At 42.8% G+C, this 26,100-nt stretch overlaps 1 protein-coding gene across 5 annotated transcripts in view; it reads left to right on the top strand.

Annotated features, from left to right (window-relative positions):
• PPP1R16B (protein phosphatase 1 regulatory subunit 16B) overlaps positions 1–26,100 on the top strand; it is a 189,248-nt gene that overhangs the window by 31,805 nt on the left and 131,343 nt on the right. Inside the window, exon 2 of one of the 5 annotated variants that reach the window (XM_061631501.1) lies at positions 23,884–24,042. The exons of 3 other annotated variants lie outside the window; for them this stretch is intronic. The gene's annotated coding sequence lies outside the window, so the exon portion shown is untranslated. Of the gene's footprint in view, positions 1–11,706; positions 11,791–23,883; positions 24,043–26,100 lie in introns of all 5 variants that reach the window. One more of the 5 variants, XM_061631502.1, reaches the window with a different exon arrangement.

Raw genomic sequence — 26,100 nt, 5'->3', positions numbered from 1 at the left:
CAGGCGGAGGCCATCCCTGCTGTGGTATTGGAGGAGCCCAGAACAATAGTCTTGGGTGATTTCAATGTCCACGCTGAGGCTGCCTGTAGTGTTCCGGCTCGGGACTTCATGGCCTCTATGATGACCATGGGACTGTCTGAAGGTGTCACCGGTCTGACACATAGGGCAGGGCACACCCTCGACTTGGTTTTTGCTCCAGATAGAGGAAGCGGTGGTCTGAAGATGGAGGGGTGGTGGATGTCATCCCACTGTCATGATCAGACCACTTCCTGGTAAAGTTTAGACTTATGGCTCCAATCTTCCCCTGCAGGGGTGGTGGACAGATTAAGATGGTCTGCCTCTGGAAACTAATGGAATCCACAGGATTCCTGAATGCCCTGGGGGAGTTTTGAGTAGATAGAGCAGGTGACCCTGTTGGAACCCTTGTCATGCTGTAGAACAGTGGGATGCATTGGATTCTTGACATGGTTGTTCCTGAGCACCCTCTCCGGCATTGTAGAGCCCAGTTTGCACCTTGGTACACCAGTGAGTGAAGGGCAATGAAACAGGCTGGAGGATGGCTAGAGCGTGAGTGGCGAAAGACGTGCTATGAGGCTGGTCGGGCATGAGTAAAGCATCATAACCGTGCCCACTGTGTGGCGGTGAGGAAGGCCCACTTCTCTGCCACCATCTCATCCTAAAGTAGCCCTCCAGTGGAGCTTTTCCATATTGTGAGGTGTCTATTGGCATCAGCTCCAGGAAAAGGAGCTTTATTATTATTTATTATTTATTGCACTTTTAGACCGCCCTATAGCAACAGGCTCTCAGGGCAGTGTACAACAAGATAAAAACACATTTAAAACCAGCGAATGTGAATACAACATATAAATATAAAACACATTAAAAACAGATACGACAAAATTAATAAAAATTACAATTAATTAACTATAACATTAAAATTAAAACAAGACTAAAATGCCTGGGCAAAGAGGTAGGTCTTTACCTGGCGTCGAAAAGATATCAAAGAAGGCGCCAGGCGTATCTCATCAGGGAGGGCATTCCATAATTCGGGGGCCACCACCGAGACCTTTAGACCCTTTAGACCCTTCGGAAGCCCACTGTGAATTGTTTGCAAGGCACTTTGAGGGTAAAGTTGCTCACCTCCGTAGCAGTCTTGATGCCCCATCCACATCTACTGTAGTCCCTAGTGAGGCGTCCATTGCAACGTCTGCTGCAACTTCTTGGGAATGGTTTCAGTTGATGCAGCCTGATGACATGGACAAGGTGCTTGCGACGATGTGGCCAGCAACATGTCCTCTCGACCCTTGCTCTTCTTGGCTTATTAAAGCTTGCCGAGGAATTACGACCGAGTGGATCCAGGGTGTGGTCAATGCATTGTTGCAGGAGGGAGTAGTTCCAGCTTCCTTGAAAGAGGTGGTGATCCGATCACTCCTGAAAAAGACCACCGTGGACCCACTGGTTTGTGACAACTACTGCCCGGTTGCAAATACCCCCTTTTTAGGGAAGATGATTGAGAGGGTTGTGGCGCATCAATGGCAAGTACTCTTAGATGAAACAGATTATCTTGACCCATCCCAGTCTGGGTTCAGGCCTGGTTATGGGACTGAATCAGCCTTGGTCACCTTATGGATGACCTTTATTGGGAGAAGGACAGGGAAAGTGTGACCCTGTTATTCTTACTTGATCTCTCAACAGCTTTTGATACCATTGACCATTGTATTCTTCTGGGCCGACATGGTGAGATGAGTATTGGAGGCACTGTTTTACAGTGGTTCCAATCCTTTCTCCATGGTCATTTTCAGAGAATAGCACTGAGGCAGTTGTGCTGTGGGGTGCAGCAGGGTTTGTCCCCCTTGTTGTTTAACATCTGTATGAAGCCCTTGGGAGCCGTCATCAGGAAATTTGGGGCGAGGTGACAGCAATACTCTGACGATTACCAGCTCTATTTCTCTGTAACATCTGAATTGTGAGAGGGCATGCAAGTCCTGGACCAGTGCCTGGACTCAGTGGTTGGCTGGACGAGGGCCAATAAACTGACTTTGAATCCTAGCAAGATGGAGATGCTGTGTGGGTAGGTGGTTCCTGAGTTTGCATAATTGGTCAGTTGCCTGTTTTGGATGGGGTTGTTTTCCTTCTGAAAGAGCAGGTCTGTAGTCTGGGGGTGCTGCTGGATCCATCTTTGTCACTGGAGGCCCAGGTGACCTCAGTAGCTAGGAGTGCCTTTTACCAGCTTTGGCTGATAAGAGAGCTGGGGCCATTTCTTGGCCAGGATAGCCTGACCACTGTTGTCCATGCACTGGTAACCTCCAGAGTGGATTACTGTAATGTGCTATATGTGGGGCTACCCTTGAGGTTGATCTGGAAGTTGCAGTTAGTGCAAAATGCAGCAGCAAGACTGCTCACTGGGCCACGGTATTGCCAGCATGTCACCCCGCTGCTGAAAGAATTGCACTGGCTACCTATTAGCTGCTGGGCTAAGTTCAGGGTTCTAGTTTTGGTGTGCAAAGCCCTATACAGCTTGGGACCAGAATACCTGAAAGATTGACTTACCCCTTATATACCCAGCCGATCACTGCACTCTGGAGGTGAGGGCCACCTGCAGATACCATCTTATCAGGAGGTCCGTTCTGCACAACATAGGAAAAGGACCTTTAGCATAGTGGCACATACCCGTTGGAATTCCCTCCCTTTATATTTTAGAAAGGTGCCATCTCTGTTATCTTTTCGGTGCCTGCTGAAGACCTTCCTCTTTCAACAAGCCTTTTAAGTAGAGATCTCATCCCAATCTGCGTCTGTGTTGGAATCGCTTTTTAATATGTTTTTAAACCTTTTTTAAAGATATTTTAAAGCTTTTTTAAAAGATGTTTTGTTTTAATATATTTTAAAGTGTGTTTTTATGATGTTTTAAAGTGTTTTTAGTGCTTTTGTTTTCCGCCCTTGTCTCCTACTGGGAGGAAGTGCAGGATATAATTCTTAATAATAATAATAATAATAATATATCAGCAAGGATTGGACCAATTGCAGTGTCGATTTCATGTAAGTGGCTTACTGTAGGGATGTGGAACCTGTGTCCTTGCAGGCGTTGTTGGACTCTAACTCCCATCATCTCTGACCATTTGCCATGTTGGCTGAAGCTGATGGGAGTTCGAATCCAATAAGCTCTGAAGGACAGCAGGTTCTTTACCCCTGCTGTACTCAATGTGGTAATGCATTTTTCTGCTGTTTATTGTTTACATTTATTAGTTAACTTAGTCCTCTAGACTATGTGCAACTATTTAGTGATCAAAAATTAAAACACAAATTAAATAATAAAATATCAAATCAGATAAAAGACAACATGAGCACAAAATGTACTGTTATTGTTTGTGGAATTCTGTGATGCGTTTTACAAAGAAAGTATTTGATTAATTTTATTTATCTCTTGATTTGAAGCCCACTTTTAAATAACTGAAGTGGGTGACAAGGGGAGAAAAAAGTAAAACAGAATTCCAATATAAAATACTACAATTCCATAATTACTTGCAGTTAGGACTGTGACTCCTAACCATATTTGATTAAAAGATGCATGTTCACAGAACAAAGGTGTCCATGAAGAAAACTTTTAAACCATTTAAATGAAATTAAAAGTTCACCATAGGCTGCCTACACAACTTGGGACACACAGCCCCACACACACAGTTATGAGGCAGTATGGAGAGGAAGTAAGAAACATAATGAGTGTTAGATATAGTCATGCTTTGAGGCCACCAAATCTGGCACATAATAATCAGGTGGTTACCCATTTCCTCCAGCTTTCAGTTGTATCACTTCAGTGTCATCCTTCAATCTATCCCCAACAGCAGAAGGATCATGGTCTGGAACTTTTGAAGATGTTCTATATTGAAATAAAAGAGATTTCTGCAAAGTGATCTGTAGCATCCACTGTATAACTAAAGGGAGGGTCATTTTTTTCAGGCCATTCTGTAATGGAAAAACTGAGGACAGGGGAAGCTCAGGTCGTAAGAATGCAATATTGATAATGTTCCAGTGGCACCTGTTGGTTTAGCACCTTGGACAGCTCCTTGGAAGTTTGGACTAAAACTCGGAGCAGGTTCCACTGCCCCGCTAACATAGAGCCACCAGCCATCACTGTAAGGTTCCTCTTTTCTATGTTTATATGCTTATGGTACATACTATTTTATGGTACAACGCCTCTTTCAAGGCTTTTATTTAGTCTTATACTTAAAGGTGTTTGTTTAATGGGCACAGAGGATTAGTTGAAGTTGCTAGAGGTAGAACTGTTCCCACTGGGAATTTGGGAATATGCACTGTGAATTTCAATATACTGTACTGTAGTGTTAGGCTGGAGGGGAAAGTGATCAATTTGTAACAATGATTGAGCAAATAGCCTATGTAGTTGAGTGGTGAAAGTCATGGACTGATTAGGGAGACACAGGTTCAAATCCCCACCCAGACTCAGCTCATAGTTGCTGAGTGATTTTAGAGGCCTAAACTACCTTGCAGGGTTGTTATGAGGATAAAATGGATGGGAGATAAACTATTTTGTCCTGAGCTTCTTGGAGGTAGGATGGGATAAAAATATAATTAATAACAAACAGGAAAGAGTGAAGCATGATTTTTGCATGCTTCCTGTATATGTGCTCTGAGGACCAAGGGCTGTTCTTTAAATATACTGTATTGAAATGTTAATTGAATTGTGGAAAGATGGACAGCGGCTGGTTAAGTGCGAGTTATATGCATTCCCATATTTATACTTTACCCTTTGTTTCTAAACTTGTTAAGCGCTGCAGTCTTTGCATCTTTTCTTTCTATAAAAAATGTTTGTTATTAGGCATGCAAATAGGTCTGAGATGAAGATTGATGTAATGGCTACTGAGATCAAAAGTGCTAATTCTTGAATTAAAGCTGAGGAAGTGCTACAGTTCTAGGGGGAAGGGATACTCTCATGTGAAACTTTTCAGATTCTCTTTAAAAAGCTGATCCCTTCTTAGCTTTCTTAGGGTATATCCACTGAACACACCAGCAAAGCAATTCAGGAGGTGGAGATGGTGGATAGACAGGCAGGCAGACATACAGACATCTGGAAGATGAATGATAGAAGTTTATGTGTTGTTTTGATATAGATTCAAATCCATCCTTGAAGGCTTGTGGAAAAGCACCACAGGATGGATGCTACAACCTCGGTTCCATATACTTTCTTCGGCAGGAGTAGAGATGCAGAGCTAAACAAAAACAGGGCCTAGGCAACGAGGATTACTCCTTCCCAGATCTATTGCATCTTGTAAAGTAGAACTGCAGCAGCTGCTGCAGCTTCAGGATTCCTTTTCCTGGGGCTTAAGTGTCATTCCAGCGCATAGCTCAATTACTCAGGCCATGGATGGGAGCACAGATTAAAGAAGACACCTCATTTGCAGGGCTCTTTTTGTTAAGTTACTGTCTTAGAAGGCCTGTACTTATATGCCAAGGAAGGAAGCAAATTTAAAACTCTCATGCAGGGATGAACATCCATATTTGTTCTTCTATGATGGTTTTCTTTTACACTGAAGGGCTCTAAGTTCTTGCACCACAGAATCCACCTTTCAGTTGAGCCTTTTAACCCAGGCTGCTGCTCTAATGCTTTGCTCAAGGATTGAGCTCATTAAAAAAATGAGAGAGGGAGGGAAAAATGGGATCATGATCTGCATAAAATAATACAGGGTCCTTGGCAGACATGACTTATGATTTGGTAAATCAGCCTTTAGAGAGTTGGCCGGTTCTTGGCAAGTGAGCTGTCAGCCAGCACTGAGAAGTTAATTCACTGCTTTCAGGATGACTAATATAATGATTCTGGGTTTAAAAAAAAAAAAAAAGTCAGGTGAGAAGGGGCACCTTGATTGAGGAAGGGGGCATGGTTAAAAAAGAGAGCCCTAAAAGGTGTTGCCCCATTTAATATAAATAAAATCTAAAATATGCATCTAAAATTATTAGTATTCATTATGAAAATATTGTGTAAGATTTCCAAGAAGCCAGAAGCTACTGTGTATCAGACCAGAATGGCCTGATTCAGCGCTGCTTGGAGGCATCTGAATAGCCACTATGAGAGGCAGGATGCTGGACTTGAGGGCTTCTTGGTCAAACGCAGCAGGTCTCCGACATACTTTTTGCTAATGTCAAAACAACTTCCAATGACTGCAATTCCTCTACCACAAAGCTGGCGAACAAAGCTGGACAAGGCTGGCGAACGTCAGGCTCGGAGGCCAAATGCGGCCCTTCAGGCCTCTCCCTTCAGTCCTTGGGACTTTCCCTAGATCATGCGCCACATCAAGCAACACGCCTCATGGGCACTCTACCATACCCTACTTGAGTGCTTTTGCCTAGGTATGTGTAGAAACCCTTGACTTGTGTCGAAGTAGGCTACTGTACAAAGATAATAATCTCAGCATTTGTTCTGCTTACTTTTGCCTTTGGCACTGCCCCCCACTGGCATGAAGCCTCTGAAAGGTTCTTTGCAAGGGAAGATGGCCTTCAGGGTCAAAAAGGTTCCCCACTCCTGAAATCAGAACAAAGAATGACAATTGCAAAGAAGCTCTAGTACTGATTAAAGTTTTTTACGAAGTTGGCATTGCGAGAGAGAATCCCTGCGTGTTAAATCCCGATATCTGACCTCACAGAGGGAGTTGCCTTGTACTGAGTCAGGCCATTGATGCATCTAGTTCAGTATTGTCTACACTGGTTGGCAGTGGCTTTCCAGGGTTTTAGGCAGGAGTCTGTCCCCACCCTACCTGAAGACGCCTGAGATTGAACCTGGGACCTTATGTATGCAAAACAGATGCTCTACCCCTAAGCTACAGTCCTTCTCCTTCAACTCTAGCATGTTGACTTATAAATTGGTTCCATGGGTGTCATTAAGGTGGACTTTTAAGCAAGTATGCTTAGCATTGAGATAGCTCTGTGTGTGTCATGATGACTCCAGAGTCTAGCAGTGATCAAAACACTGAATCAGAGACCACAGGGTCACCATTTAAGGAGCCAACTCAGGTTCTTGGCTCTGTGTCTGATGCTGGTGGTCAAGGGACCACTAAAGCTGAAGCAGGCAGGCAGGAACCTGCTGAACTAGATCTGACAGCACCAGGGTACATTGAACTAGAGCCAGAACTCTCATGAGGGTCTTCCCATGTACTCAAGGAACCAAGTGCCTTCCACACTATCTCACCAGTCCAATGGAGAGGGAATGCACCATGGAGTGCATGAAAAGTGCATGTCTTCAGACCAGAGGGTTGTCTCATTTTTAGGGATTCTAGTTCTCCACTCTAGTGCTGATAATCATGGAGGACTGGAATGCAAAAGTAGGGAACAGAGAAGAACTAGGAATTGTGGGGAAATGGGGCCTAGGAGACAGAAATGACGCAGGAGAAAGACTTATTGAATTCTGTGAAGCCAATAATTTGTTTCTTGCCAACACATTTTTTGAGCAACCAAAAAGATGACTGTACACGTGGACATCACCAAAGGGTCAATATAGGAATCAAATTGATTATGTAATTGGTAGCAGAAGATGGAGAAGTTCCATACTTTCTGCAAAAACAAGACCAGGAACAGATTGCGGTACAGATCATGAACTGGTTGTATTGAAAATCAGAGTAAAGCTAAAGAAGAACAACAAAGAAATTATTATGCCAAAATACAATTTCAATAACATCCCAGAAGCATATAAAGATCAAATAAGGAACAGGTTTGAGGCTTTCAACTTAGTTGACAGAGAACCAGAAGGACTATGGAGTGAAGTCAGAGACATTATCAGGGAAGAATGCAAAAAAAAAACAATACCTCTTGTTAAAAAGAGAGAAAGACCTCAACGGATGACTGAAGAAACTCTTAAAATGGTTAAAGAGAGAAGGAAAGCAAAAGCTAAAGGAGACAGAAACATGGTCAGAACCCTAAATGCAACAATACAGCTACTAGTACGTAGGGACAATGAGAACAATTACAATAGTTATTGTATAGAAATAGAAGAGGACAACAAAAAGGGAAGAACAAGAGCCCTATTCCAAACGATTAGAGAAATGAAAGGGAAATTTAAATAAAGAGTAGGGATTTTGAACAATCAACAGGGGAACACACTGACTGACCGAGATTAAATAAAAGGAATATGGAAGCAATACACTGAAGAACTCTATAAAAGAGATGCCCGGATGACAGATTCATTCATGGAGGAACCATATGATGAAGAACCAGAAATTTTAGAATGTGAGGTGAAAGCTGCTCTTAAAATACTTGGAAGAAACAAATCACCAGGAACAGATGGCATACCAATAGAGTTAATACAAGCTACTGAGACTGAATCTGTCCACATTTTGACAAACATTTGCCAAGAAATATGGAAAACTAAACAATGGCCCACAGACTGGAAACTTTCAAGATATATCCCAATTCCAAAGAAAGGGGATCGATCCCAGAGAATGCAGTAATTGTTGAACTATTGCCTTAATATCCCATGCAAGTGAAGTAATGCTCAAGATTCTACAACAAAGGCTCTTACCATATATGGAGCAAGAAATGCCAGATGTCCAAGCTGAATTTAGAAAGGGAAGAGGCACCAGAGATCATATTGCAAACATATGTTGGATAATGGAACGGATCAAGGAATTTCAGAAGAAAATCACCCTGTGCTTTATAGATTACAGCAAAGCCTTTGACTATGTAGATCATGAAGAGCTATGGAATGCTGTAAAAGAAATGGGGGTGCCACAGCATCTGATTGTCCTGATACGCAACCTATACTCTGGACAAGAGGCTACTGTAAGGACAGAATGTGGAGAAACCGATTGGTTCCCCATTGGAAAGGGTGTGAGACAGGAGTGTATTTTATCACCCTATTTATTTAATTTATACGCAGAACATATCATACGGAAAGCGGGATTGGACCAAGATGAAGGAGGTGTGAAAATTGGAGGGAGAAATATCAATAACTAAAGATATGCAGAAGATACCATACTACTAGCAGAAACTAGTAATGATTTGAAATGAATGGTGATGAAAGTTAAAAAGGAAAGCAGAAAAGCAGGACTACAGCTGAACATCAAAAAGACTAAAGTAATGACAACAGAAGATTTATGTAACTTTAAAGTTGACAATGAGGACATTGAACTTGTCAAGGATTATGAATACGTTGGCACAGTCATTAACCAAAATGGGAGACAATAGTCAAGAAATCAGAAGAAGGCTAGGACTGGGGCGGGCAGCTATGAGAGAACTAGAAAAGGTCCTCAAATGCAAAGATGAATCACTGAACACCAAAGTCAGGATCATTCAGACCATGGTATTTCCAATCTCTATGTATGGATGTGAAAGTTGGACAGTGAAAAATCAGATAAGAGAAAAATCAACTCATTTGAAATGTGGTGTTGGAGGAGAGCTTTGTGCATACCATGGACTGCGAAAAGGACAAATAACTGGGTGTTAAAACAAATTAAACCAGAACTATCACTAGAAGCTGAGGTTATCATACTTTGGACACATAACTGAGGTTATCATCCTTTGGACACATCATGAGAAGACATGAGTCATTAGAAAAGAAATGCTGGGAAAAACAGAAGGGAGTAGAAAAAGAGGAAGGCCAAACATGAGATGGATTGATTCCATAAAGGAAACCACAGTCCTGAACTTACAAGATCTGAACAGGGTGGTTCACGACAGATGCTGTTGGAGGTCGCTGATTCATAGGGTCGCCATAAGTCATAATCAACTTGAAGGTACATAACAACAACAGTTCTCCACAAGGGGACAGAGCATAGAAGAGCAGGACTGGAGGCAGAAGTTTAAAGGCCTCAATTCACTTCTAAACCTTGTGAGATTAAGTTGTCCACTAGAGAGTTCTCCGTGGTGCTGCAACAATTGACTTGATTTGCCCTGTGGGCTCCTCCTTGGATAGCATGGGGCTCTAGACATGCCATTTATTGCATCTAATAATGGCATGTTTCAAGGTGTTCATGGGAATTATAGGCGACACAAAGTCTTGTGTCCAACTTGCAGAGGGTAAAGCTGGTGCAAACATTTTCAGTCATTGTTGTGCCTTCTGGTTTTGGACCACATTTCTGGATTTGTACTGGTAGCACCAAGCCAAAGGCACAAGATTTTTCTGTGCACACATTCTCTACATTGCCACTGCTGAGAATGAACACACAGTGCTTGAATCCTTTAGGAAAATGAAGATGTTCTATTCACCTGAAAAGGTAGAAAGATGCGAGGAAGGACTGTCCTCCCCCCCCTTTGGTGAAAATGTTGAGGGGGCAGGATGTGTGTGAAGAGATGTGGTTAGGGAACAGACATAGAAATGCTACAAGTCTTTCCTGAAGAAGAATTTGAAGGGGCTTGATGGGGTGGTGGTGACAGAAATGCGATCTTCAAAAGTCTGTTAACAGCATCCACTTATTTTTTTAAAGCAGACTTTCCTGTTTAACATTTCTCCTCTGGTACTAGGGAAAATTTTGGCAGAGAGAAACCAGGGGAAGGATGTAATTTGTCTTTTACTAGAACCTTGAGATCTACCAGCTGTAGCCAGGTGCAAAAGACAAACACTTAGAATTAAAGACAGCATGATGCCTCAGACCACAGGGATTTGTTTTGAGTGCTAGAACTCTGCTAAGCGCACAGTCCATGTAAAAAAATCCATTCTTGGTTACCCAAAGTTTTCTTCATTTCATCAATCCAATTTACTGTAGAGGGTCATTTTGTAGTTATTGTGAAACAAATGGGTGTCAGAAGTCCTTGCCGATCTACTGCAAATCACACAGAGATCTACCAGTCAGTCCCGATCTGCCTTTTGCCCACTTGCTTTTTTGATGACAAGGTAGAGCAGGAAAATTAAAATGATACTTTTCCCACTATGTGCTAGTTTTATCTGGAAGAAGATTTAAAACTTCATCAGCAACAACCCTTACCCCTCCCCCTGTCAAGGCAACAGCTTGCATTTTAGATTAATTGCTCTGATGTCACCATCGCTCACACACATTCATGCACAGCTTTTCCTTGTATGGAAAGCACCCCTCCGTCAGGTGAACCACGATGGTCTCTGCAGGACAAGAGCTATGTACAACAAAAACATAATAGCCATGTTGTCAGACTAAGGGGCCCATCTAGCCCAGGATCTTGCTTCCCAGCGACCAGTTATCTGGGCTTGAAGACAACAGCCTCCAGCATCTGTTGCTTGGGGGCACATTACCTCTGGAGGTTCTATTTAGTTGTCATGGCTAATAACAGTGATGTTCCCAGTGTCCTCCCATCCAACAGACTAATGAGATCTACACCCACACAGCTTTAGCAATTCTGTGGCAGCAGCTGCTACCAGAACATTTGAACCAATTGTGCATCCTTCCCCCCCCCAAAAAAAACCTGCATTCCTGTTAAAAAGAGGGAGATAGATGTTCCACTGGAAAGGTTTGTTCTTATCTTGGAAAAACTGCTCTTTCTGCTTGGTTTAGGGGAGTATACTTAAAGAGCCTTCCTTTAGTCTTCAGATTATTCTTCTGTTCTATATCTCAGGCACATCTCATAAATCAGTGCTTGGCTTTTAGTCAACTTGGTTTACTCTGTTGATCTGCAATGTGCTGCTTTCTTTTTAATTATAAATCATTGCTGCCAAAGAACATCGGGAGCTATGGAATTGAAAGACGCATTATTAATGTAAGATATTTCCTATTGGTAATGGTTCTATGTTTTTTCTTCCAGCTAACTGGCAGTGCCCTTCACCACTGAATAATGCTTGTGTCTGAAAGCATTATTCCAGGTCTGCCGGCATCCCTGTTTACCTGGGTATGTAAACTTGCAAGTTGCCTATGTGCCCACAGGGCTGTGATATTGGAGCTCCTACTGGGAAGAAGGGTGGGATATAAATCAAATAAATAAATACTTTGGAGATTGTTGTACTCCATAGGAGTAATTGCATCATACCTGGATGCACTCAGTTCCTTGGGGGTAATAGCAAAAGACAACTGAGTCTCAATTTAGGTTTTATATTTTATTTTTTTATTTATTGCATTTATATCCCACCTTTTCTCCAAGGAGTTCAAGGTGGGGTACATGGCTCTCCCCCTCGTGATTTAATCCCCCAAACAACCCTGTGAGTTCAGTGAGGCTGAGGGACAGTGACTGGCCCAAGGTCACCTAGTGGGCTTCATTGCTGAGCAGGGATTCGAACCCTGTTCTTCCAGATCCTAACATTCTAACCACTACACATCACTGGCTCTGTTTAAACAGAAGGGTATTTATTATCAGTGCCAAGTGCTGGCCAGAGAGTAAAATGTCTTTGTGGCTTGGAAGTGCCAAATGCAATGTTACTGAATAGCAATGTTGGTTAGAGCAGGGTTATACATGGGCTACCTAGACCCATGGTGCCTGGGCCAACAGTTTATGCTTGATTTGTTTCCACAACATTGCAGATCTAGCAGAGGACCTAAAGCAGACAAATTTGTAGATACTTGGATGCCGTTCATCATGTATATTGGCAAAGGTACCCCATCATTGATCCCACCTTTGGTGCTTGGGATACTACAGAGAAATGTGCAGATTCATTAATGCTTTAATGTGCTGGAAAGAACCAAAGTGTGACCTCATAGAAGAAAATGCATAACCTGATGAGAACATGAGTACTCCTCTCTTTGTTGTTGTCGTTTATTGCCTTAACAGAAAATAACAAAAAAACTTGTGGTGTCTTGAAGCGATTGAAGAATACACAGAGCTGATTCAAAGTTATGAGAAAAAGTGTTTGATACAGTCTACCTGGGAATTATAACACTTCAGAATTTAGGGGAAATGCATCTTTGAGAACTCCCACACAGCCACCGTGTCAAAAATATGTGGAAAGCTTATGGGGAGAGGTTCTAACCTTTTGTTGTCACCAGCACATTCAGATAACATATGAAGGACCTGAGAGAGGGCATACATTTGTATGCAGGGTTGTAGAGTGCTGATGTGTCAGAGGGATTTAAAGCAAGAAGGGTAGGTGGATGGTGGATTGAAAGGCCAAACTCTTAGTATGCTTACAAACACTTGGGGAACTGGGATTTGTTCATCGCTATGAGATTTCTGCAGAGCATACATGATGTAGGAAGGGTGCATTGATGTAGGAAGGCCAAGATATGTGAAGTATGTATTTTCATGAATTATGCTGAGGTGGGTGTAAAGTAGTTTTGCCTACACAGCATACAGGCTTCCTGCCATAATTCTGCTCAAGGCGCTTTTGCTGTATGCTGTTTGCTAATCTTCCTTGGAACATTTGTAGGAGCTGTTCTGCCATGTGGTGGTTTTGCAATAAGATTTAAAGCTAGTTTGGATCCAGTTTAACAAGATGGACACAAGTTTTTAACATGGATAAGAAAAGAAGTGAAAGTAGGAGTGGAGAATCTGATGACCTAATGTAGATGTGGCAGCTATTCTTTTTGGGCCGGGAAGTTCAGGTTAGTTGCTGATAGGCTGTTACAAAGGTACAGCCCACTCCGAAGGGTGGTAAAGTGGCCAAAGTTCTGAAGCTAGCAGGAGGCCCACTGAGGAAACAGGATAGAACCTTCCAAAACGTAGGCACCATGTGGTCATTCCTCTCTAGAGTTGCCAGGTCTCTGGTTTTTGGGCGGAGTCTCCGGTTTTTTGGGGGGCCCTCCAGCTCTCCAGCTAGCACCCCTTAATCTCTGGACTCTCAGATTCAATTTTTAAAAAAATTAAGTTTCTAGGTGGTCTGGTTCCCAAGATATACACCAAAACTTCAGCCACCCCCCGTGACTGTTTAATCTATTTAACTGATACAATGCTGAAGTTGGTTCCTAGTTCCCAGTTCCTTATTTGCTTGAAAGTTCAAAACACTAAAAAAGAAGAGTTGACAGCTACAGCAACTTCAAACCAAACTTAACATGTCTCTGAACCCCAAAATATATGTTGCGGTACCCTGTATCATATATCACTGTGATCGGGGGACTCTCCCCCTCAATAATAATAATACATTTATGCATTCAAAATCATCAGGCTTCTTATATTATCATAAATACATAATGATGTCATAAAATCATAAAAAATAAGTAACTGGGGGTGCCCACCCCAAACTCTGCTCTGGGATAGGACAATCATATACCCCAGGAATGGGGAGGGTGTCCTCTATGAGGTGCCAGTGCATCCCGTCCGGCCCAGAGCTTCTGCTGGGCACCGGGCATGCACAGGTGCATCAATGCAAAATCAAAATGGACAAAAACACATAGAAAAAAATAAGTAACTGGGGGTACCCACCCCGAAATCTGCTCTGGGACAGCACAAATCATATATCCCAGGGAAGGGGAGGGTGTCCTCTATGAGATGCTACTGCATCCCGCCTGGCCCAGAGCTTCTGCTGGGCGCAGGGCACAGAGGAGGGCATCTATACAAAATCAAAGCAGAAAAAGACATACAGGAAAAATAAGTAATTGGGGGTGCCCACCCCAAAATCTGCTCTGGGCCAGGACAAATCATACACCCCAGGAAAGGGGAGGGTGTCCTCTATGAGATGCCACTGCGTCCCACCTGGCCCAGAGCTTCTGCTGGGCGCAGGGGAAAGATGAGGGCATCTATGCAGACAGAAAGGGTAGAGAATCTTCTTACTCTTACTCATTTCTCAGACCTCTTTCTGAAGTGAAGGGTCAAATCTGTAAAGAAGTTTGGAGCAGCCACATTAAAAGATAAGGGCAGGGCATTCCAGGCAGGGGGTTGCCAACCCTGCTTGGATATGGATATCTTTGCAGAAGATCCCTAGTCAAGCTTTACCAACAGCACAATCGAAACTATATCTACTCAGAAGTAAGTCCTGTTGAGTTCTATGGGGGCTTAGTCCCTTAGTATGTGTGTTTAGAATTTCAGCCTTCAGGGGCATCCATCTTTACTCCCGAATGCTCCCATCTAACATCTCCACAACACTAGGCTCCTTTCTTCCTACAGAGACCTTCTGGTGACTGGCCTGGCCTGAAGGCACTTAAACCCTTCTTGCTGAAAGCGAGTAGGCTAGATTAAATGTTCCCTACCCAGGCTCCATCTTTTAGCTAAGATGTCTAGCTTAATTTCCAGTCAGATATTTTTTTAAATTGTACACTCCAAGCAACTGTGGTTGGTGCTTAATGTATCATGCTTAATGACATCACTCGGGCCCACCCTGTGACATCACTTGGGCCCGCCCCATGACATCACTTGGGCCCGCCCCTAAAACCTCAGGTTTTGGGATGCTTCTGGCAGCACAAAAAGGAGGTCAAAAACCAGAATGCTGGAAAGATGTGGCTTTATTATGTGCACAATGGCACCAATAATTTCTTGTATATAAAAAAGAGAAATTTCTGTATAAAATATGTTAAAGCCCAACGCGTTTCATCCTGTGTAGTCAAGCCTTCATCAGGGGCTAAAATACAAAACAATGAATATTCTTAAAAAAACATACTAACAACTTAAACACACACATTCATTTTGAGAAGGACACAGTTACAATTACAAAATTAACCCATCATTAAATGAGGAATTCAACCTGTTACTTCTACTCTAATTCAGAACAAACATAGTCAACTCAAGTCAGGTGTGGTGAAGCAATTATCAAGCAGGTTCAACTCATTGCATGCTACAGAGTTCTATATTTCTTTGAATTTGGGTTTCAGTTTGCTTTACATGACGACAGCAATAAGGAAAATACCAGAAAAAGGTTGTCTTAATACTTTACTGAAGAGTTTAATTTTATGAGTATATTTTGAAAATATTGAAGCAATATTGACTGCAATATTATCCTGTAATTGTTCTTTCAGAATTAGATATATATTCAAGTTGTTAGAGTTTTGCAACTATATTTTGATATATAATAAAAGCAACATTTGGCTGCAACATTTCTGTAACTGTGTCCTCCCAGAAATGAAAATGAGTGTGTTTAAGTTGTTAGTATGTATTTAAGTTGTTAGAGTTTTATAACTATATTTTGAAAATAATGAAAGCAATATTTGACTGCAATATTTTTGTAATTGTAACTGTGTCCTTCTCAAAATGAATGTGTGTGTTTAAGTTGTTAGTATGCTTTTTAAAGAATATTCATTGTTTTGTATTTTAGCCCCTGATGAAGGCTTGACTACACAGGATGAAACGCGTTGGGCTTTAACATATTTTATACAGAAATTTCTCTTTTTTATATACAAGAAATTATTGGTGCCATTGTGCACATAATAAAGCCACATCTTTCCAGCATTCTGGTTTTTGACCTCCTTTTTGTGCTGCCAGTGAATGCTTCACACTTTTTATCTTGTTATTTGGGATGCTTCTGACCTGGCAACCCTATTCCTCTTCTATTTCTTCTTAAATTGGGTTGTTGCTGTTCTTTGTTAAAACAATTAGATGCTGCTTTTCTTTATGAACCATTTTGAACAATATTATGTCTTCCACAAGACTTGGCTTGTGCATGAGTCAACCAGGCAGAGGATTACCTGGGAACATGGGAAGCTGCTTTATACAGAGCTAAATTATCTAGCTCAGCACTGCCTGTTCCACTGGAATCAATCAGGAGTCTTTTCCAGGCTTGCTTGGAGATGCCCGTGGTGGTGGTAGTGATTGAACCTGAAACCAGTGTAAGATCCTGCCATAAGGAAGTGGCAGTCAAGCTGTTCAGGTAACCTGTTGAAGGGTTTCTATAAATCAAGGCATAAAGCTGGCTAGCAGCTTGTGGCTTCCCTAAGAATTGTGGGCAGATTGTTTCCCTCCAGTTCAACTTCTTTATACGTTCTCCATGTATTAAAATCCGTTTAACATACCTTCAGTGTCAATGTTAGAAAGGACATCCTGACTTTTTTTATTTTTACTTGACAACCACAAGGAAGCTCAAAACAGGTGTTAACAGCATTTGGACATTTGCCCTTGGTATTTGGCATGGGCTGTTAAGAGCAAGCCAATTACTTAGCCCAGGGATTACAAGGGCTATGATTTCCATTGCCTAAGGCAGGATAGACTGGTTCCAAAACACCTGCTTGTAGGTGTTGCATGTCATTTTACAAAAGATTCTGGCATTGATGGGGAAGGATGTGTGCCAGCCAACCTTACGCTGGTGCTCAGCAATGCAGCAGACAACCCTGAAAGACATTCAGAGACATCTTAACTGAAGACATTGGGAGGAGGGAAGTGGTGTGGGTAAATCCCAAACCGTCATTCCCAGTTCCAGACCACATGTGATTATTCCTCAGTGTTAGCCTTAGTTCACTTGTGGCAATAAGCAATGCACAGGACTAGCAATCATTTGTACTTATGTTTTTGATATGCACAAGCAGGAACATGCGGCAGTATGAGGACTCTCCTGTTCACGGCTAAGCCTTGGGGAAAGTGTCTTGCTTTGAACATTGCAGAGGAGGCCTCAGGGAGGAAGATAAGAACCTCATGCTGGGAACTTTCTCCACTACACTGTTTAATGCTAAAGGGCTCGGGACTGGAGCAGGTGGCCAGCCGTCAAGCTGTTTTATTGCTATATTTTGGGGTGAGGAAGTTTCTGGTGAGTGGGAAGGGGGAAAGGGGTCATTTTTGATTTCCTCCTTATGACACATTCCAGTATAATGCAGGAAGGGAGTTCCCCACATGGCACGTATTTCCTCCCACCACAACACATACTTAATCCTCATCTCCAGGATGCTTACTATAAGTACATGCTTACAAGGCTTGAGTGAACATGCTTTTCCAAAAGTGGCCACAGAAGGCCCTGATCTGGAATGGGATTGTGGCATGGGGAGAGGGAATTTACCCTGTGCTGTTTTCTCACTCAAAGTCCCCCACCCCATATTTCCTGCAAATAGCACTTTCTGGGAACTAATAGCAGCATTGGAGGGGTGTTTTCTTTTACAGCAGCAAAACAGCACAGGAAGGGTTAACCCCTATCCCTTCATTGTGGTCCAAACACGCGCATGCGTGCATGCACACACACAGACACACACAGTTGGAGAGGGGCAAAACTGATAGCTTAGTGAGTGGTTGATTTGCTGGTGTTCATGTCTGCCCTTTTGTGTGGGAGGTGGAGGAAGCCAGGCTCACCGTGCAGCAGCTGTGAATTTTGTTTTCATATAGGGTCAGTCTTCTTCTTTAGTCTCCCAGTGATTCTTATGACACTTAATCTTGTGACCGATACATGTTTCCATGTTTCTGCTTCTGACAAATTCACATGGCTTTGCCTTCATTTGGATGCTTCATCGCAGTCAGCACAGATTTTCGTGCTCAGGTCATTCATTTGGTCGTCCCTCTTTTCCTTTTCTAAGACTTGCACAAAGAAAAGCAAACTCCTGTTTATTTCAAGCTACAGTTATCAGAACAAAGTATAAAATGTACACCATACTATAGAATTCAGAAGTTGTTCTCCCATAGAACACAAAAGCTGCCTTCCTCGTAACGGAATGGCCTCATGGACATGTTTAGGATGTTAAGCTTGGGGAAGAGAAGACTTGGGGTAGAGGAAAACATGGCGATACTCTTCAAGTACTCACGTTCCTATAGAAGAAGGCAAATACATGTTTGCTGCTGCTTCAGGACTGTATTTAATAAGCTTAAAATACAGGAGGGTAGCCCAAGTTGAACACTAGAAAAAACATTTTGAAAGGAGGAGCAGTTCAGCAATGGAACCAATTACTTAAGAATGTAAGAAGAGCCTGCGGGATCAAGGTCAGTGGCTCATCCAGTCTCATAGTGGCCAACCAAATGCTTATGGGAAGCCCAAAAGCAGCACTTGAGCACAACAGTACTGTCCCCACTTGTGATTCCCAGCAACTGGTATTTAGGGGCATACTGGCCGACCTTGGGATGCGGTAGGTTCTCCCTCTCTGGGAGGTCTTACAGAAGAAGCTGGATAGTCATCTGTTGAGGATGCTTTCGCTCTTGGTGTAAGCAGGGACTTGGACTAGGTGGCCTATAAAGCCCTTCGACTCCGTGTTCTGTTGGAGGATTTTATAGCAGAATTCTAAACATCTTGCCAGATTCTAATTCCCAAAAGTTCTTGATTTATTTATTATTTATTTTATTTATTTATACCCCGCCCTTCCTTCCAGCAGGAGCCCAGGGTGGCAAACAGAAACACTAAAACACTTTAAAACATCATAAAAAGACCTTAAAATACATTAAAACAAAACAACGTTAAAAACATTTTAAAAAAAACTTTAAAAACATCTTTAAAAAAGGGGTTAAAGATTTTAAAAGACATATTAAAAGTAATTCTAACACAGACACAGACTGGGATAGGTCTCAACTTCAAAGGCTTGTTGGAAGAGGAAAGTCTTCAAAAGGCGCCGAAAAGATAGCAGAGATGGCGCCTGCCTAATATTTAAGGGGAGGGAATTCCACAGGGTAGGTGCCGCCACACTAAAGGTCCATTTCCTATATTGTACAGAACGAACCTCTTGATAAAATGGTATCTGCAGTAGGCCGTCAGCTGCAGAGCACAGTGATCGGCTGGGTATATAAGGGGTAAGACGGTCTTTCAGGTATCCTGGTCCCAAGCTGTATAGGGCTTTGTACACCAAAATTAGAACCTTGAACTTGGCCCGGTAGCAAATGGGCAGCCAGTGCAGTTCTTTCAGCAGCTGGGGTAACATGTTGGCGATACCCTGCCCCAGTGAGCAGTCTCGCCACTGCATTTTGCACTAGCTGCAGCTTCTGGACCAACCTCAAGGGCAGCCCCACATAGAACGCATTACAGTAATCCAGCCTAGAGGTTACCAGTGCGTGGACAACAGTGGTCAGGCTATCCCAGTCCAGGAAAAGCCGCAGCTGTCTTACCAGCCGAAGCTGGTAAAAGGCACTCCTAGCCACAGAAGCCACCTGGGCTTCTGGCAACAAAGATGGATCCAGGAGCACCCTCAGACTATGGACCTGCTCTTTCAGAAGGAGTACGACCCCATCCAAAGCAGGCAACTGACCAATTATCCGAACTCGGGAACCACCAACCCACAGTGCCTCCATCTTGCTAGGATTCAGACTCAGTTTATTGGCCCTCATCCAGCCCACCACCGAGTCCAAGCACCGGTCCAGAGCTTGCACGGCCTCTCCTGATTCAGATGTTACGGAGAAATAGAGCTGATGTTGTAAGTACTAATAATTTAAAGTCATGCTTAAAGTTTAAATGAGTTCTGTAGCATGGATAGGGCCACACAGTAGCTTTTGCTCCTTCCCCTTCTTTGGAGCTGTCTGTCTCCTCCTCCCACCCCCAATCTTTGTTACTTATGAATGAATGAATGAATGAAACTTTATTTTTACCCCGCCCTTTTTCCAAACTGGAACTCAGGGCGGCTTACAAATAAAACTACAGGTAGTTAAAAACATACAAAAATATACAATTAAGATACAATTAAACTATACGCAACCTTAAAACCATGAAACAGGCACTTAAAATACTAAAAAACAATTTAAAATAATACAAATAACAGCATAAAACAATAAACAAACCTTGTAGAGCCCAATCCTAAACACTTTCTATCTCAAAAGCCTGTCGGAATAAAAAAGTCTTACAAATCCCTTTCCTTTTCTGCTCCTGTTTTACAGTCTCATCTCCACACTCCTTTTAAAGGTAGAAATCAGGAATGGATTTCACCGAGCCAAGGCATGTGCACAGTGAAATAATTGGTTAATAGCACATTTAAAATGTGGACTTTAATCAGGCTTTTTAGATCAGAGCTGCTTTTTCTGAAAAAGGTATTTAGTGCTGATGGTGTTCTGTCAGCAGTCTCTGAGCATTTTGGCAATGTGTGGCTTTCAAAATATGATTTCCTGAACAATAAATTATTAGTTCACTTGGATTGGCACAAATGTAATTTGTACTGAAGCTGTACTGTTTTAACAAATGAGTCCAGGGAAGAAACATTAAGAAAAATGTGAGAGCAAGCTGCCTGCCTGATGGCTTCCTTCTCCTTGTCTGTTTCTATCCCATTGCCATCCAGAGTCTTTTTACAGGTGGCTAACTCCTTCCCCAGTTGTCTAGCAATGATCAGAGAAAATGTTTGCTGTGTTTATCTTTATTGTCTGACTGTAACCATTTGCTTAGTTGACACTGCTAGTAATGCTAAAGAAGAGTAATAAGGACAACTGTGCCAAATGCAGCCTAGTTCATAGCCAAAATTGCTCTATTAGTTATTTCAAACAATTGACCATATGGTAAACATGTTCATGTTTTCAGTTTAGAATGCATTCAGCACAGTTTATGGAGGTTTGCTCAGCAGGCCATGTGCTCTGGTTCAGTCCCCAACATCTCCAAGTAGGCCTGGGAGAGGCCCCTGTCTTAAACCCTGGAGAGCTGCTGCCAGTCACTGTAGATAGTAGAATCATAGACTCAGTATAAAGCAGCTTCCTATGTTTCTTTTTTAAGCAAATCCCACAAAGTTAAATGAGACTTTCTCTGGCGTACATGCCTTGGGCTCCTTTGGGAGGAAGATATAGGTATAATGATCTAATAATGCTACTACTAATACTAATGCTAATAAATATGATGGGATTGCTCTGGAAGGCTGCTATGTGTGTCTACTCAAAAGTAAGTCCTACTGAGTTCAAGCTGGCTTAGTCCCAGATAATTTAGTATCAGATTGGAGCCTTAGTTGTGTTTTTCTGCAAGGTGACAGATGAAAAGTCATAGATTGGCTTGTTTTGAGGCTTGGTAAAGGCAGCCAGTTGGACAGAGTGGCACCGTTGCACTTTCTCACTGGCTTTATGTCTGACGCTTAGCTCAGCATAAGGCTTTTGAATGTTGCAGCAGGGTAGAGAGGGAACTGGTGACATGTGACTCATTCCATGAGTCAGCAAAAAACAAACAATCCCTCTGCAGCTTCTGAACTGACTTGCTGTAGAGAAGTGAAGTGGTAGGAGCAGTGTATATGAGACCTCGGATTTCACCACCCCCCTTAATGATAGACAAGCATTCCATTCTTCATTAATACCGGCTTATAACAGTCACTACCCACAGGGGTCACTTTTCTTATGAAGAATTCTGTTTTTAAAACTTCTTATACACCAATTCTAAAATATTTATTGCTTATAGCCATAGGCTATTGCAAATACACTCAAATGCCTGCTGGCATAGAAATAAAACAGAAAAATTTACACTCTATTTAAAAATAATCAATTTTTTTAAAAATTAAAACTTTCTGGAGTTACCCTCGGATTTACCTTATTCAGATGGATTGTTACCTTTACAGTCTACAGCCATCTAGTTCAAGGTCCTCCCTCTGATTTTCTTTACTGCAATTGCAAACAGAGCAATTTGATATGATATATAAACACTCCCAGAAGGTAGTGTTTCTTTTTGGTTATGTCAAACCCTGTGTATGTGAAGAATTGGGAGCCTGTTTGATTCTTCTTAGTTGATTTACACTATTTATAATTTTATTAATTATTTCATTTATTTTGAAGTGATTTCACAATAGAATCAAAACAGATATAAAACAGTTGCATATATATATAAAAACATGTCCCATCCAATATAAATATTGACTGGGATAAAAATCTCCATTTAGAAATGTCTTTTGTTAAAAACAACACTTGTCTGATATGTAACAGGAGGGAGTTCCAAAGGATAGATGCTGCCACACTAAAGGCCCGATTTTGACATTGTGTGGACTGGATCTCCTGATAGGATGGTATCTTCAGCATCCCCTCTCCTGCAGAATGCCGAGATTGGTTGGGTATAGGTATCCTGGCTTCAAGCTGTATGGGGCTTTGTACACCAATAAAAACATCTTGAACTTGGTCTGGTAGCTAATTGGCAGCCAGTGCAATTCTTTCAGCAGTGGTGTAGGTGATATTCCACCCTAGAGAGCAGCCAAGCAGCCAATTTTACACTAGCTGCAGCTTCCAGGTCAGCCTCAAGGCCAGTCCCGCTAGGACTGTTGGTAATCCTAGGAGAAAATTATAGTGCTGTAAAATATACATCCAATTCCTTCATGCATCCTTTTTTACAACCTGGCCTGCCTTAGGCAACCAAGTGATAGGAGAAGAGTGGAGACCTTGATACCTGATCAAAATATTCCTGATCTCAATTTATTGAATGCCACCACCAAAATATACCCTGCCTTATAGACTAAGATAAGTAAAGATAAAGCCTTAAGGAGCTGAATGGAAGAAGAGAGAGACATGGGTAATGGCCTAAATATGCACAAAACATAATTGCTAATTATGCAAAACATAATTGCATAATTGCTAAAATTTTAGGGTGGGGCACCAAAAAAAGTAGGGAAGGGGAGATTCCTTTTCTCTAATAATTTTAATTAGTTAGTTTTTGTTTAAAAATCTTGGGGGGAGCTAGACCCCCATGTCTACCGGCCTGCTTACAAACTCTTAGTGTGAGAAATCTGCGCATGGAATTGAACCCCAGATTACAGAAAAATATCTTGAAGGTGGAATGAGGAAAGTCATGAGCAGAAATGGTGAGTGGAAAGTTCCCTCATTGTTTACATGACTGGGTGCTTGTGTGGGTGAAGTTTTCAGGACAAGAGTTTTATATCTATATCTACAGTATATACATACATTCTTGGGGGTGGGGGAAAGGGCACATTAGAGCAATCTGCACCTCCAAGCATTGGCAGGAAGAGATATAACCAAAGAAGAAGAAAACAAAATGAAAGTGTACCATTTCAGGATGCAAGTCCCAGTGCTGAGGACAGGAGGGCTACTTTTTATTCATGTGTTAACATTTACATTTTAACAAGAGCTGTATATTGACATTTTGTTAGCTGAGGACAGCTCTCTCCTTCCTCTGCCCCTTCCTTTGCAACTTCTGGTTTTGGGATGGGGTTTTTGCCCAACCTGTAGCCTGACTTGCCAATAGAATGGCTCCTCCACCCTCACTCATTCACTTTGGCTGTTGAGGTAAATAATATTCTCCTTACCATACTTCTGGCTGTGCTTCACGGCTTGCAGGACGTGCTGAGCACATCTCAAGAAACGGAAGTGCTGAGCTCATGGAAACAGATCTGAGCTTGTAGAGAACAGCAACACTCTCCTTTGAGAGCAGCGGGGAGGGAGAGAGAGCGCAGATGCAATGCTTTGTGAATGACAGTGGCCTCTGCTGCTTCACAGGTAAGTGAACATTGTGGCTGTGCTATAATTAGACCGACCAGTTTGTGCAAAACCCGAAACTGGCAACTGTATCTCTTTTTTTATTTTCTTTCTTTTGGTACTGGAAAGGAAAGTAGGTCATTTTTGCAAATAGGGAGCCTGAGCGGCAGAGCTGCGATATGCCCACAGTTTCTGAACCGTGGCATGTGCTAATTAATGAGTTGGGCCAAAGTTAGAAAGCAACTAACCGGTTGCCCTTCACTCAAGAGCTTTGCATGCAGATGATGCTTTTATATATAGTTTCCTGCTTGTTACTCTTAATGGCAACTGCTGCATTTATTCCTCCTGAGAAGTAACCATACATGATATTATTATTATTATTATTATTATTTATTACATTTGTTTACCGCCCCATAGCCGAAGCTCTCTGGGCGATTTACAACAATTAAAAACATTAAAAACAAATATACAAATTTAAAAACACTTAAAAAAAGAACACAATTTGGGAGAGATTCCTGCCTGGCCAGCTCTGCACCTTGAACACAAGCCCATCTGTCCGTTCAAGAACATGAAGGACAGTCTAGCAGCAAAAGTGGGTAGCTCTCTTCCCTCCACCCTCAAAGGCAGCACTCTTCCTCGTCCATTTCAACAAGAGGCTGGTGGTGAGGCTCCCCTTCAGAACCTTCCTCTGCAGCCACCTCCTGTGGGGCACCTGCCTGAAGCAGGACCACTTTGTAGGAGGCTGAAGAGAGGCCAATTCCACAGAGAGAGAGGGAGGCTGTGCAACACCAGGCAGACACACCGGCTTCCACTGCTGCCATCAACAAGGAAGGAAGCCAGAGGACCAGTGCTGTGTCATAGATGTGGGTAGTGTCAAAAGGGCACTTGTTTGTTACCACAGTGCGGGCATCAGCTGGAAGGACAGAACTGTTGCAACCGGTAAAGAGATGACGGCCACCTTTGACAACAGTGAGGGAGATGGCAAGTGCCAGCCACATGCATCAGGCTCCTGAGATCAGGGAATGGCTCTGCCTGTCAGCTTCCTGTGCCTTAGCCTCAGTGTTGCCCTTTTGTAATTCAGCAGGGAGGAAGATGGGGACAAAAGTAGAATGAGTTGGCTCTGCCTGTCATTGGCTCTATCTTAGTGTTGTCCACCCTGACTTTGCTGTGCCAGGACCAATGGGCACTGACCTCTACTACTGCCAGGAATGGGGGGAGGCACTCTGAAGTGCAGAAAAGCTGCAGATCATAACACACACACACCCCAGTTTTGTGACTGTCTCCATGCCCACCTGCCACCATTTTGTAACTGGTGGACCTCAGTGTGGTCCTTCGGCGAAGAAACTTTTAACAGCCTGTGTTTTTAAGGATTGGGAGCTAGCAGCAGACATTCCAATCCTCTCCAGGGCCTGCAGCACCAGAGCGCAATCCCTCATTGCAGGCCGCGTGGGGCTAATAATCCCCCCGCACATCCCACCTACCTCTATCAATCCTGTAAATGATGTGCACACTATGCACACATGCCTGCCATCAATCAAGATAGCGGTGGGGGTGTCAACCCCTTAGGGAAGCCTCCTCTGCCATCTTGGTTGATGGCAGGCATGAGTGTGCAGCATGCATGTCATTTACAAGAGCGATAGAGGTAGGTGGGACATGCATCACCCTCACTAACTGTTGGGGGGGAGGTGCCTGGGAGCTCCCACTCCAAGATCTGTGGCAGGGTCAGAAGCTGATGCTGATGTGGATTGCAGAGTGGGAGCGCTACGCTCCCACCCTAAGGGGGAATCCTCAGGCCCCCCTGTGCCACAGAGGCCCTTGACCAGGGCCTGACCTGGCTGCCCCCTGGCCCTGCTCCTCTCCTTTTGTGAAGTTTCCCTCTCTGTTGCCTGTTTGTCTCTAACCATAGTTTGCCAATTTGGACAGCAAACTATAGTAAAATAGAAAATGGAGAGGGAAGCTCTGCAAAGGTGAGTGTATGGCTCATTTGCAAGACATTCTTTAGAACTGAGCTCAAAGAGTTTTTCAGGGTATATGTAAGTGGGCCTGATGAGTGCAGATTGATCAATTCATATTTGCTGT

This window comes from Rhineura floridana, chromosome 6, assembly GCF_030035675.1.
Source record: "Rhineura floridana isolate rRhiFlo1 chromosome 6, rRhiFlo1.hap2, whole genome shotgun sequence".
NCBI classification, from domain to species: Eukaryota; Metazoa; Chordata; class Lepidosauria; order Squamata; family Rhineuridae; genus Rhineura; species Rhineura floridana.
The sequence above is the reverse complement of the archived record's forward strand: the minus strand, read 5'-3'. Positions and strand labels throughout refer to the sequence as shown.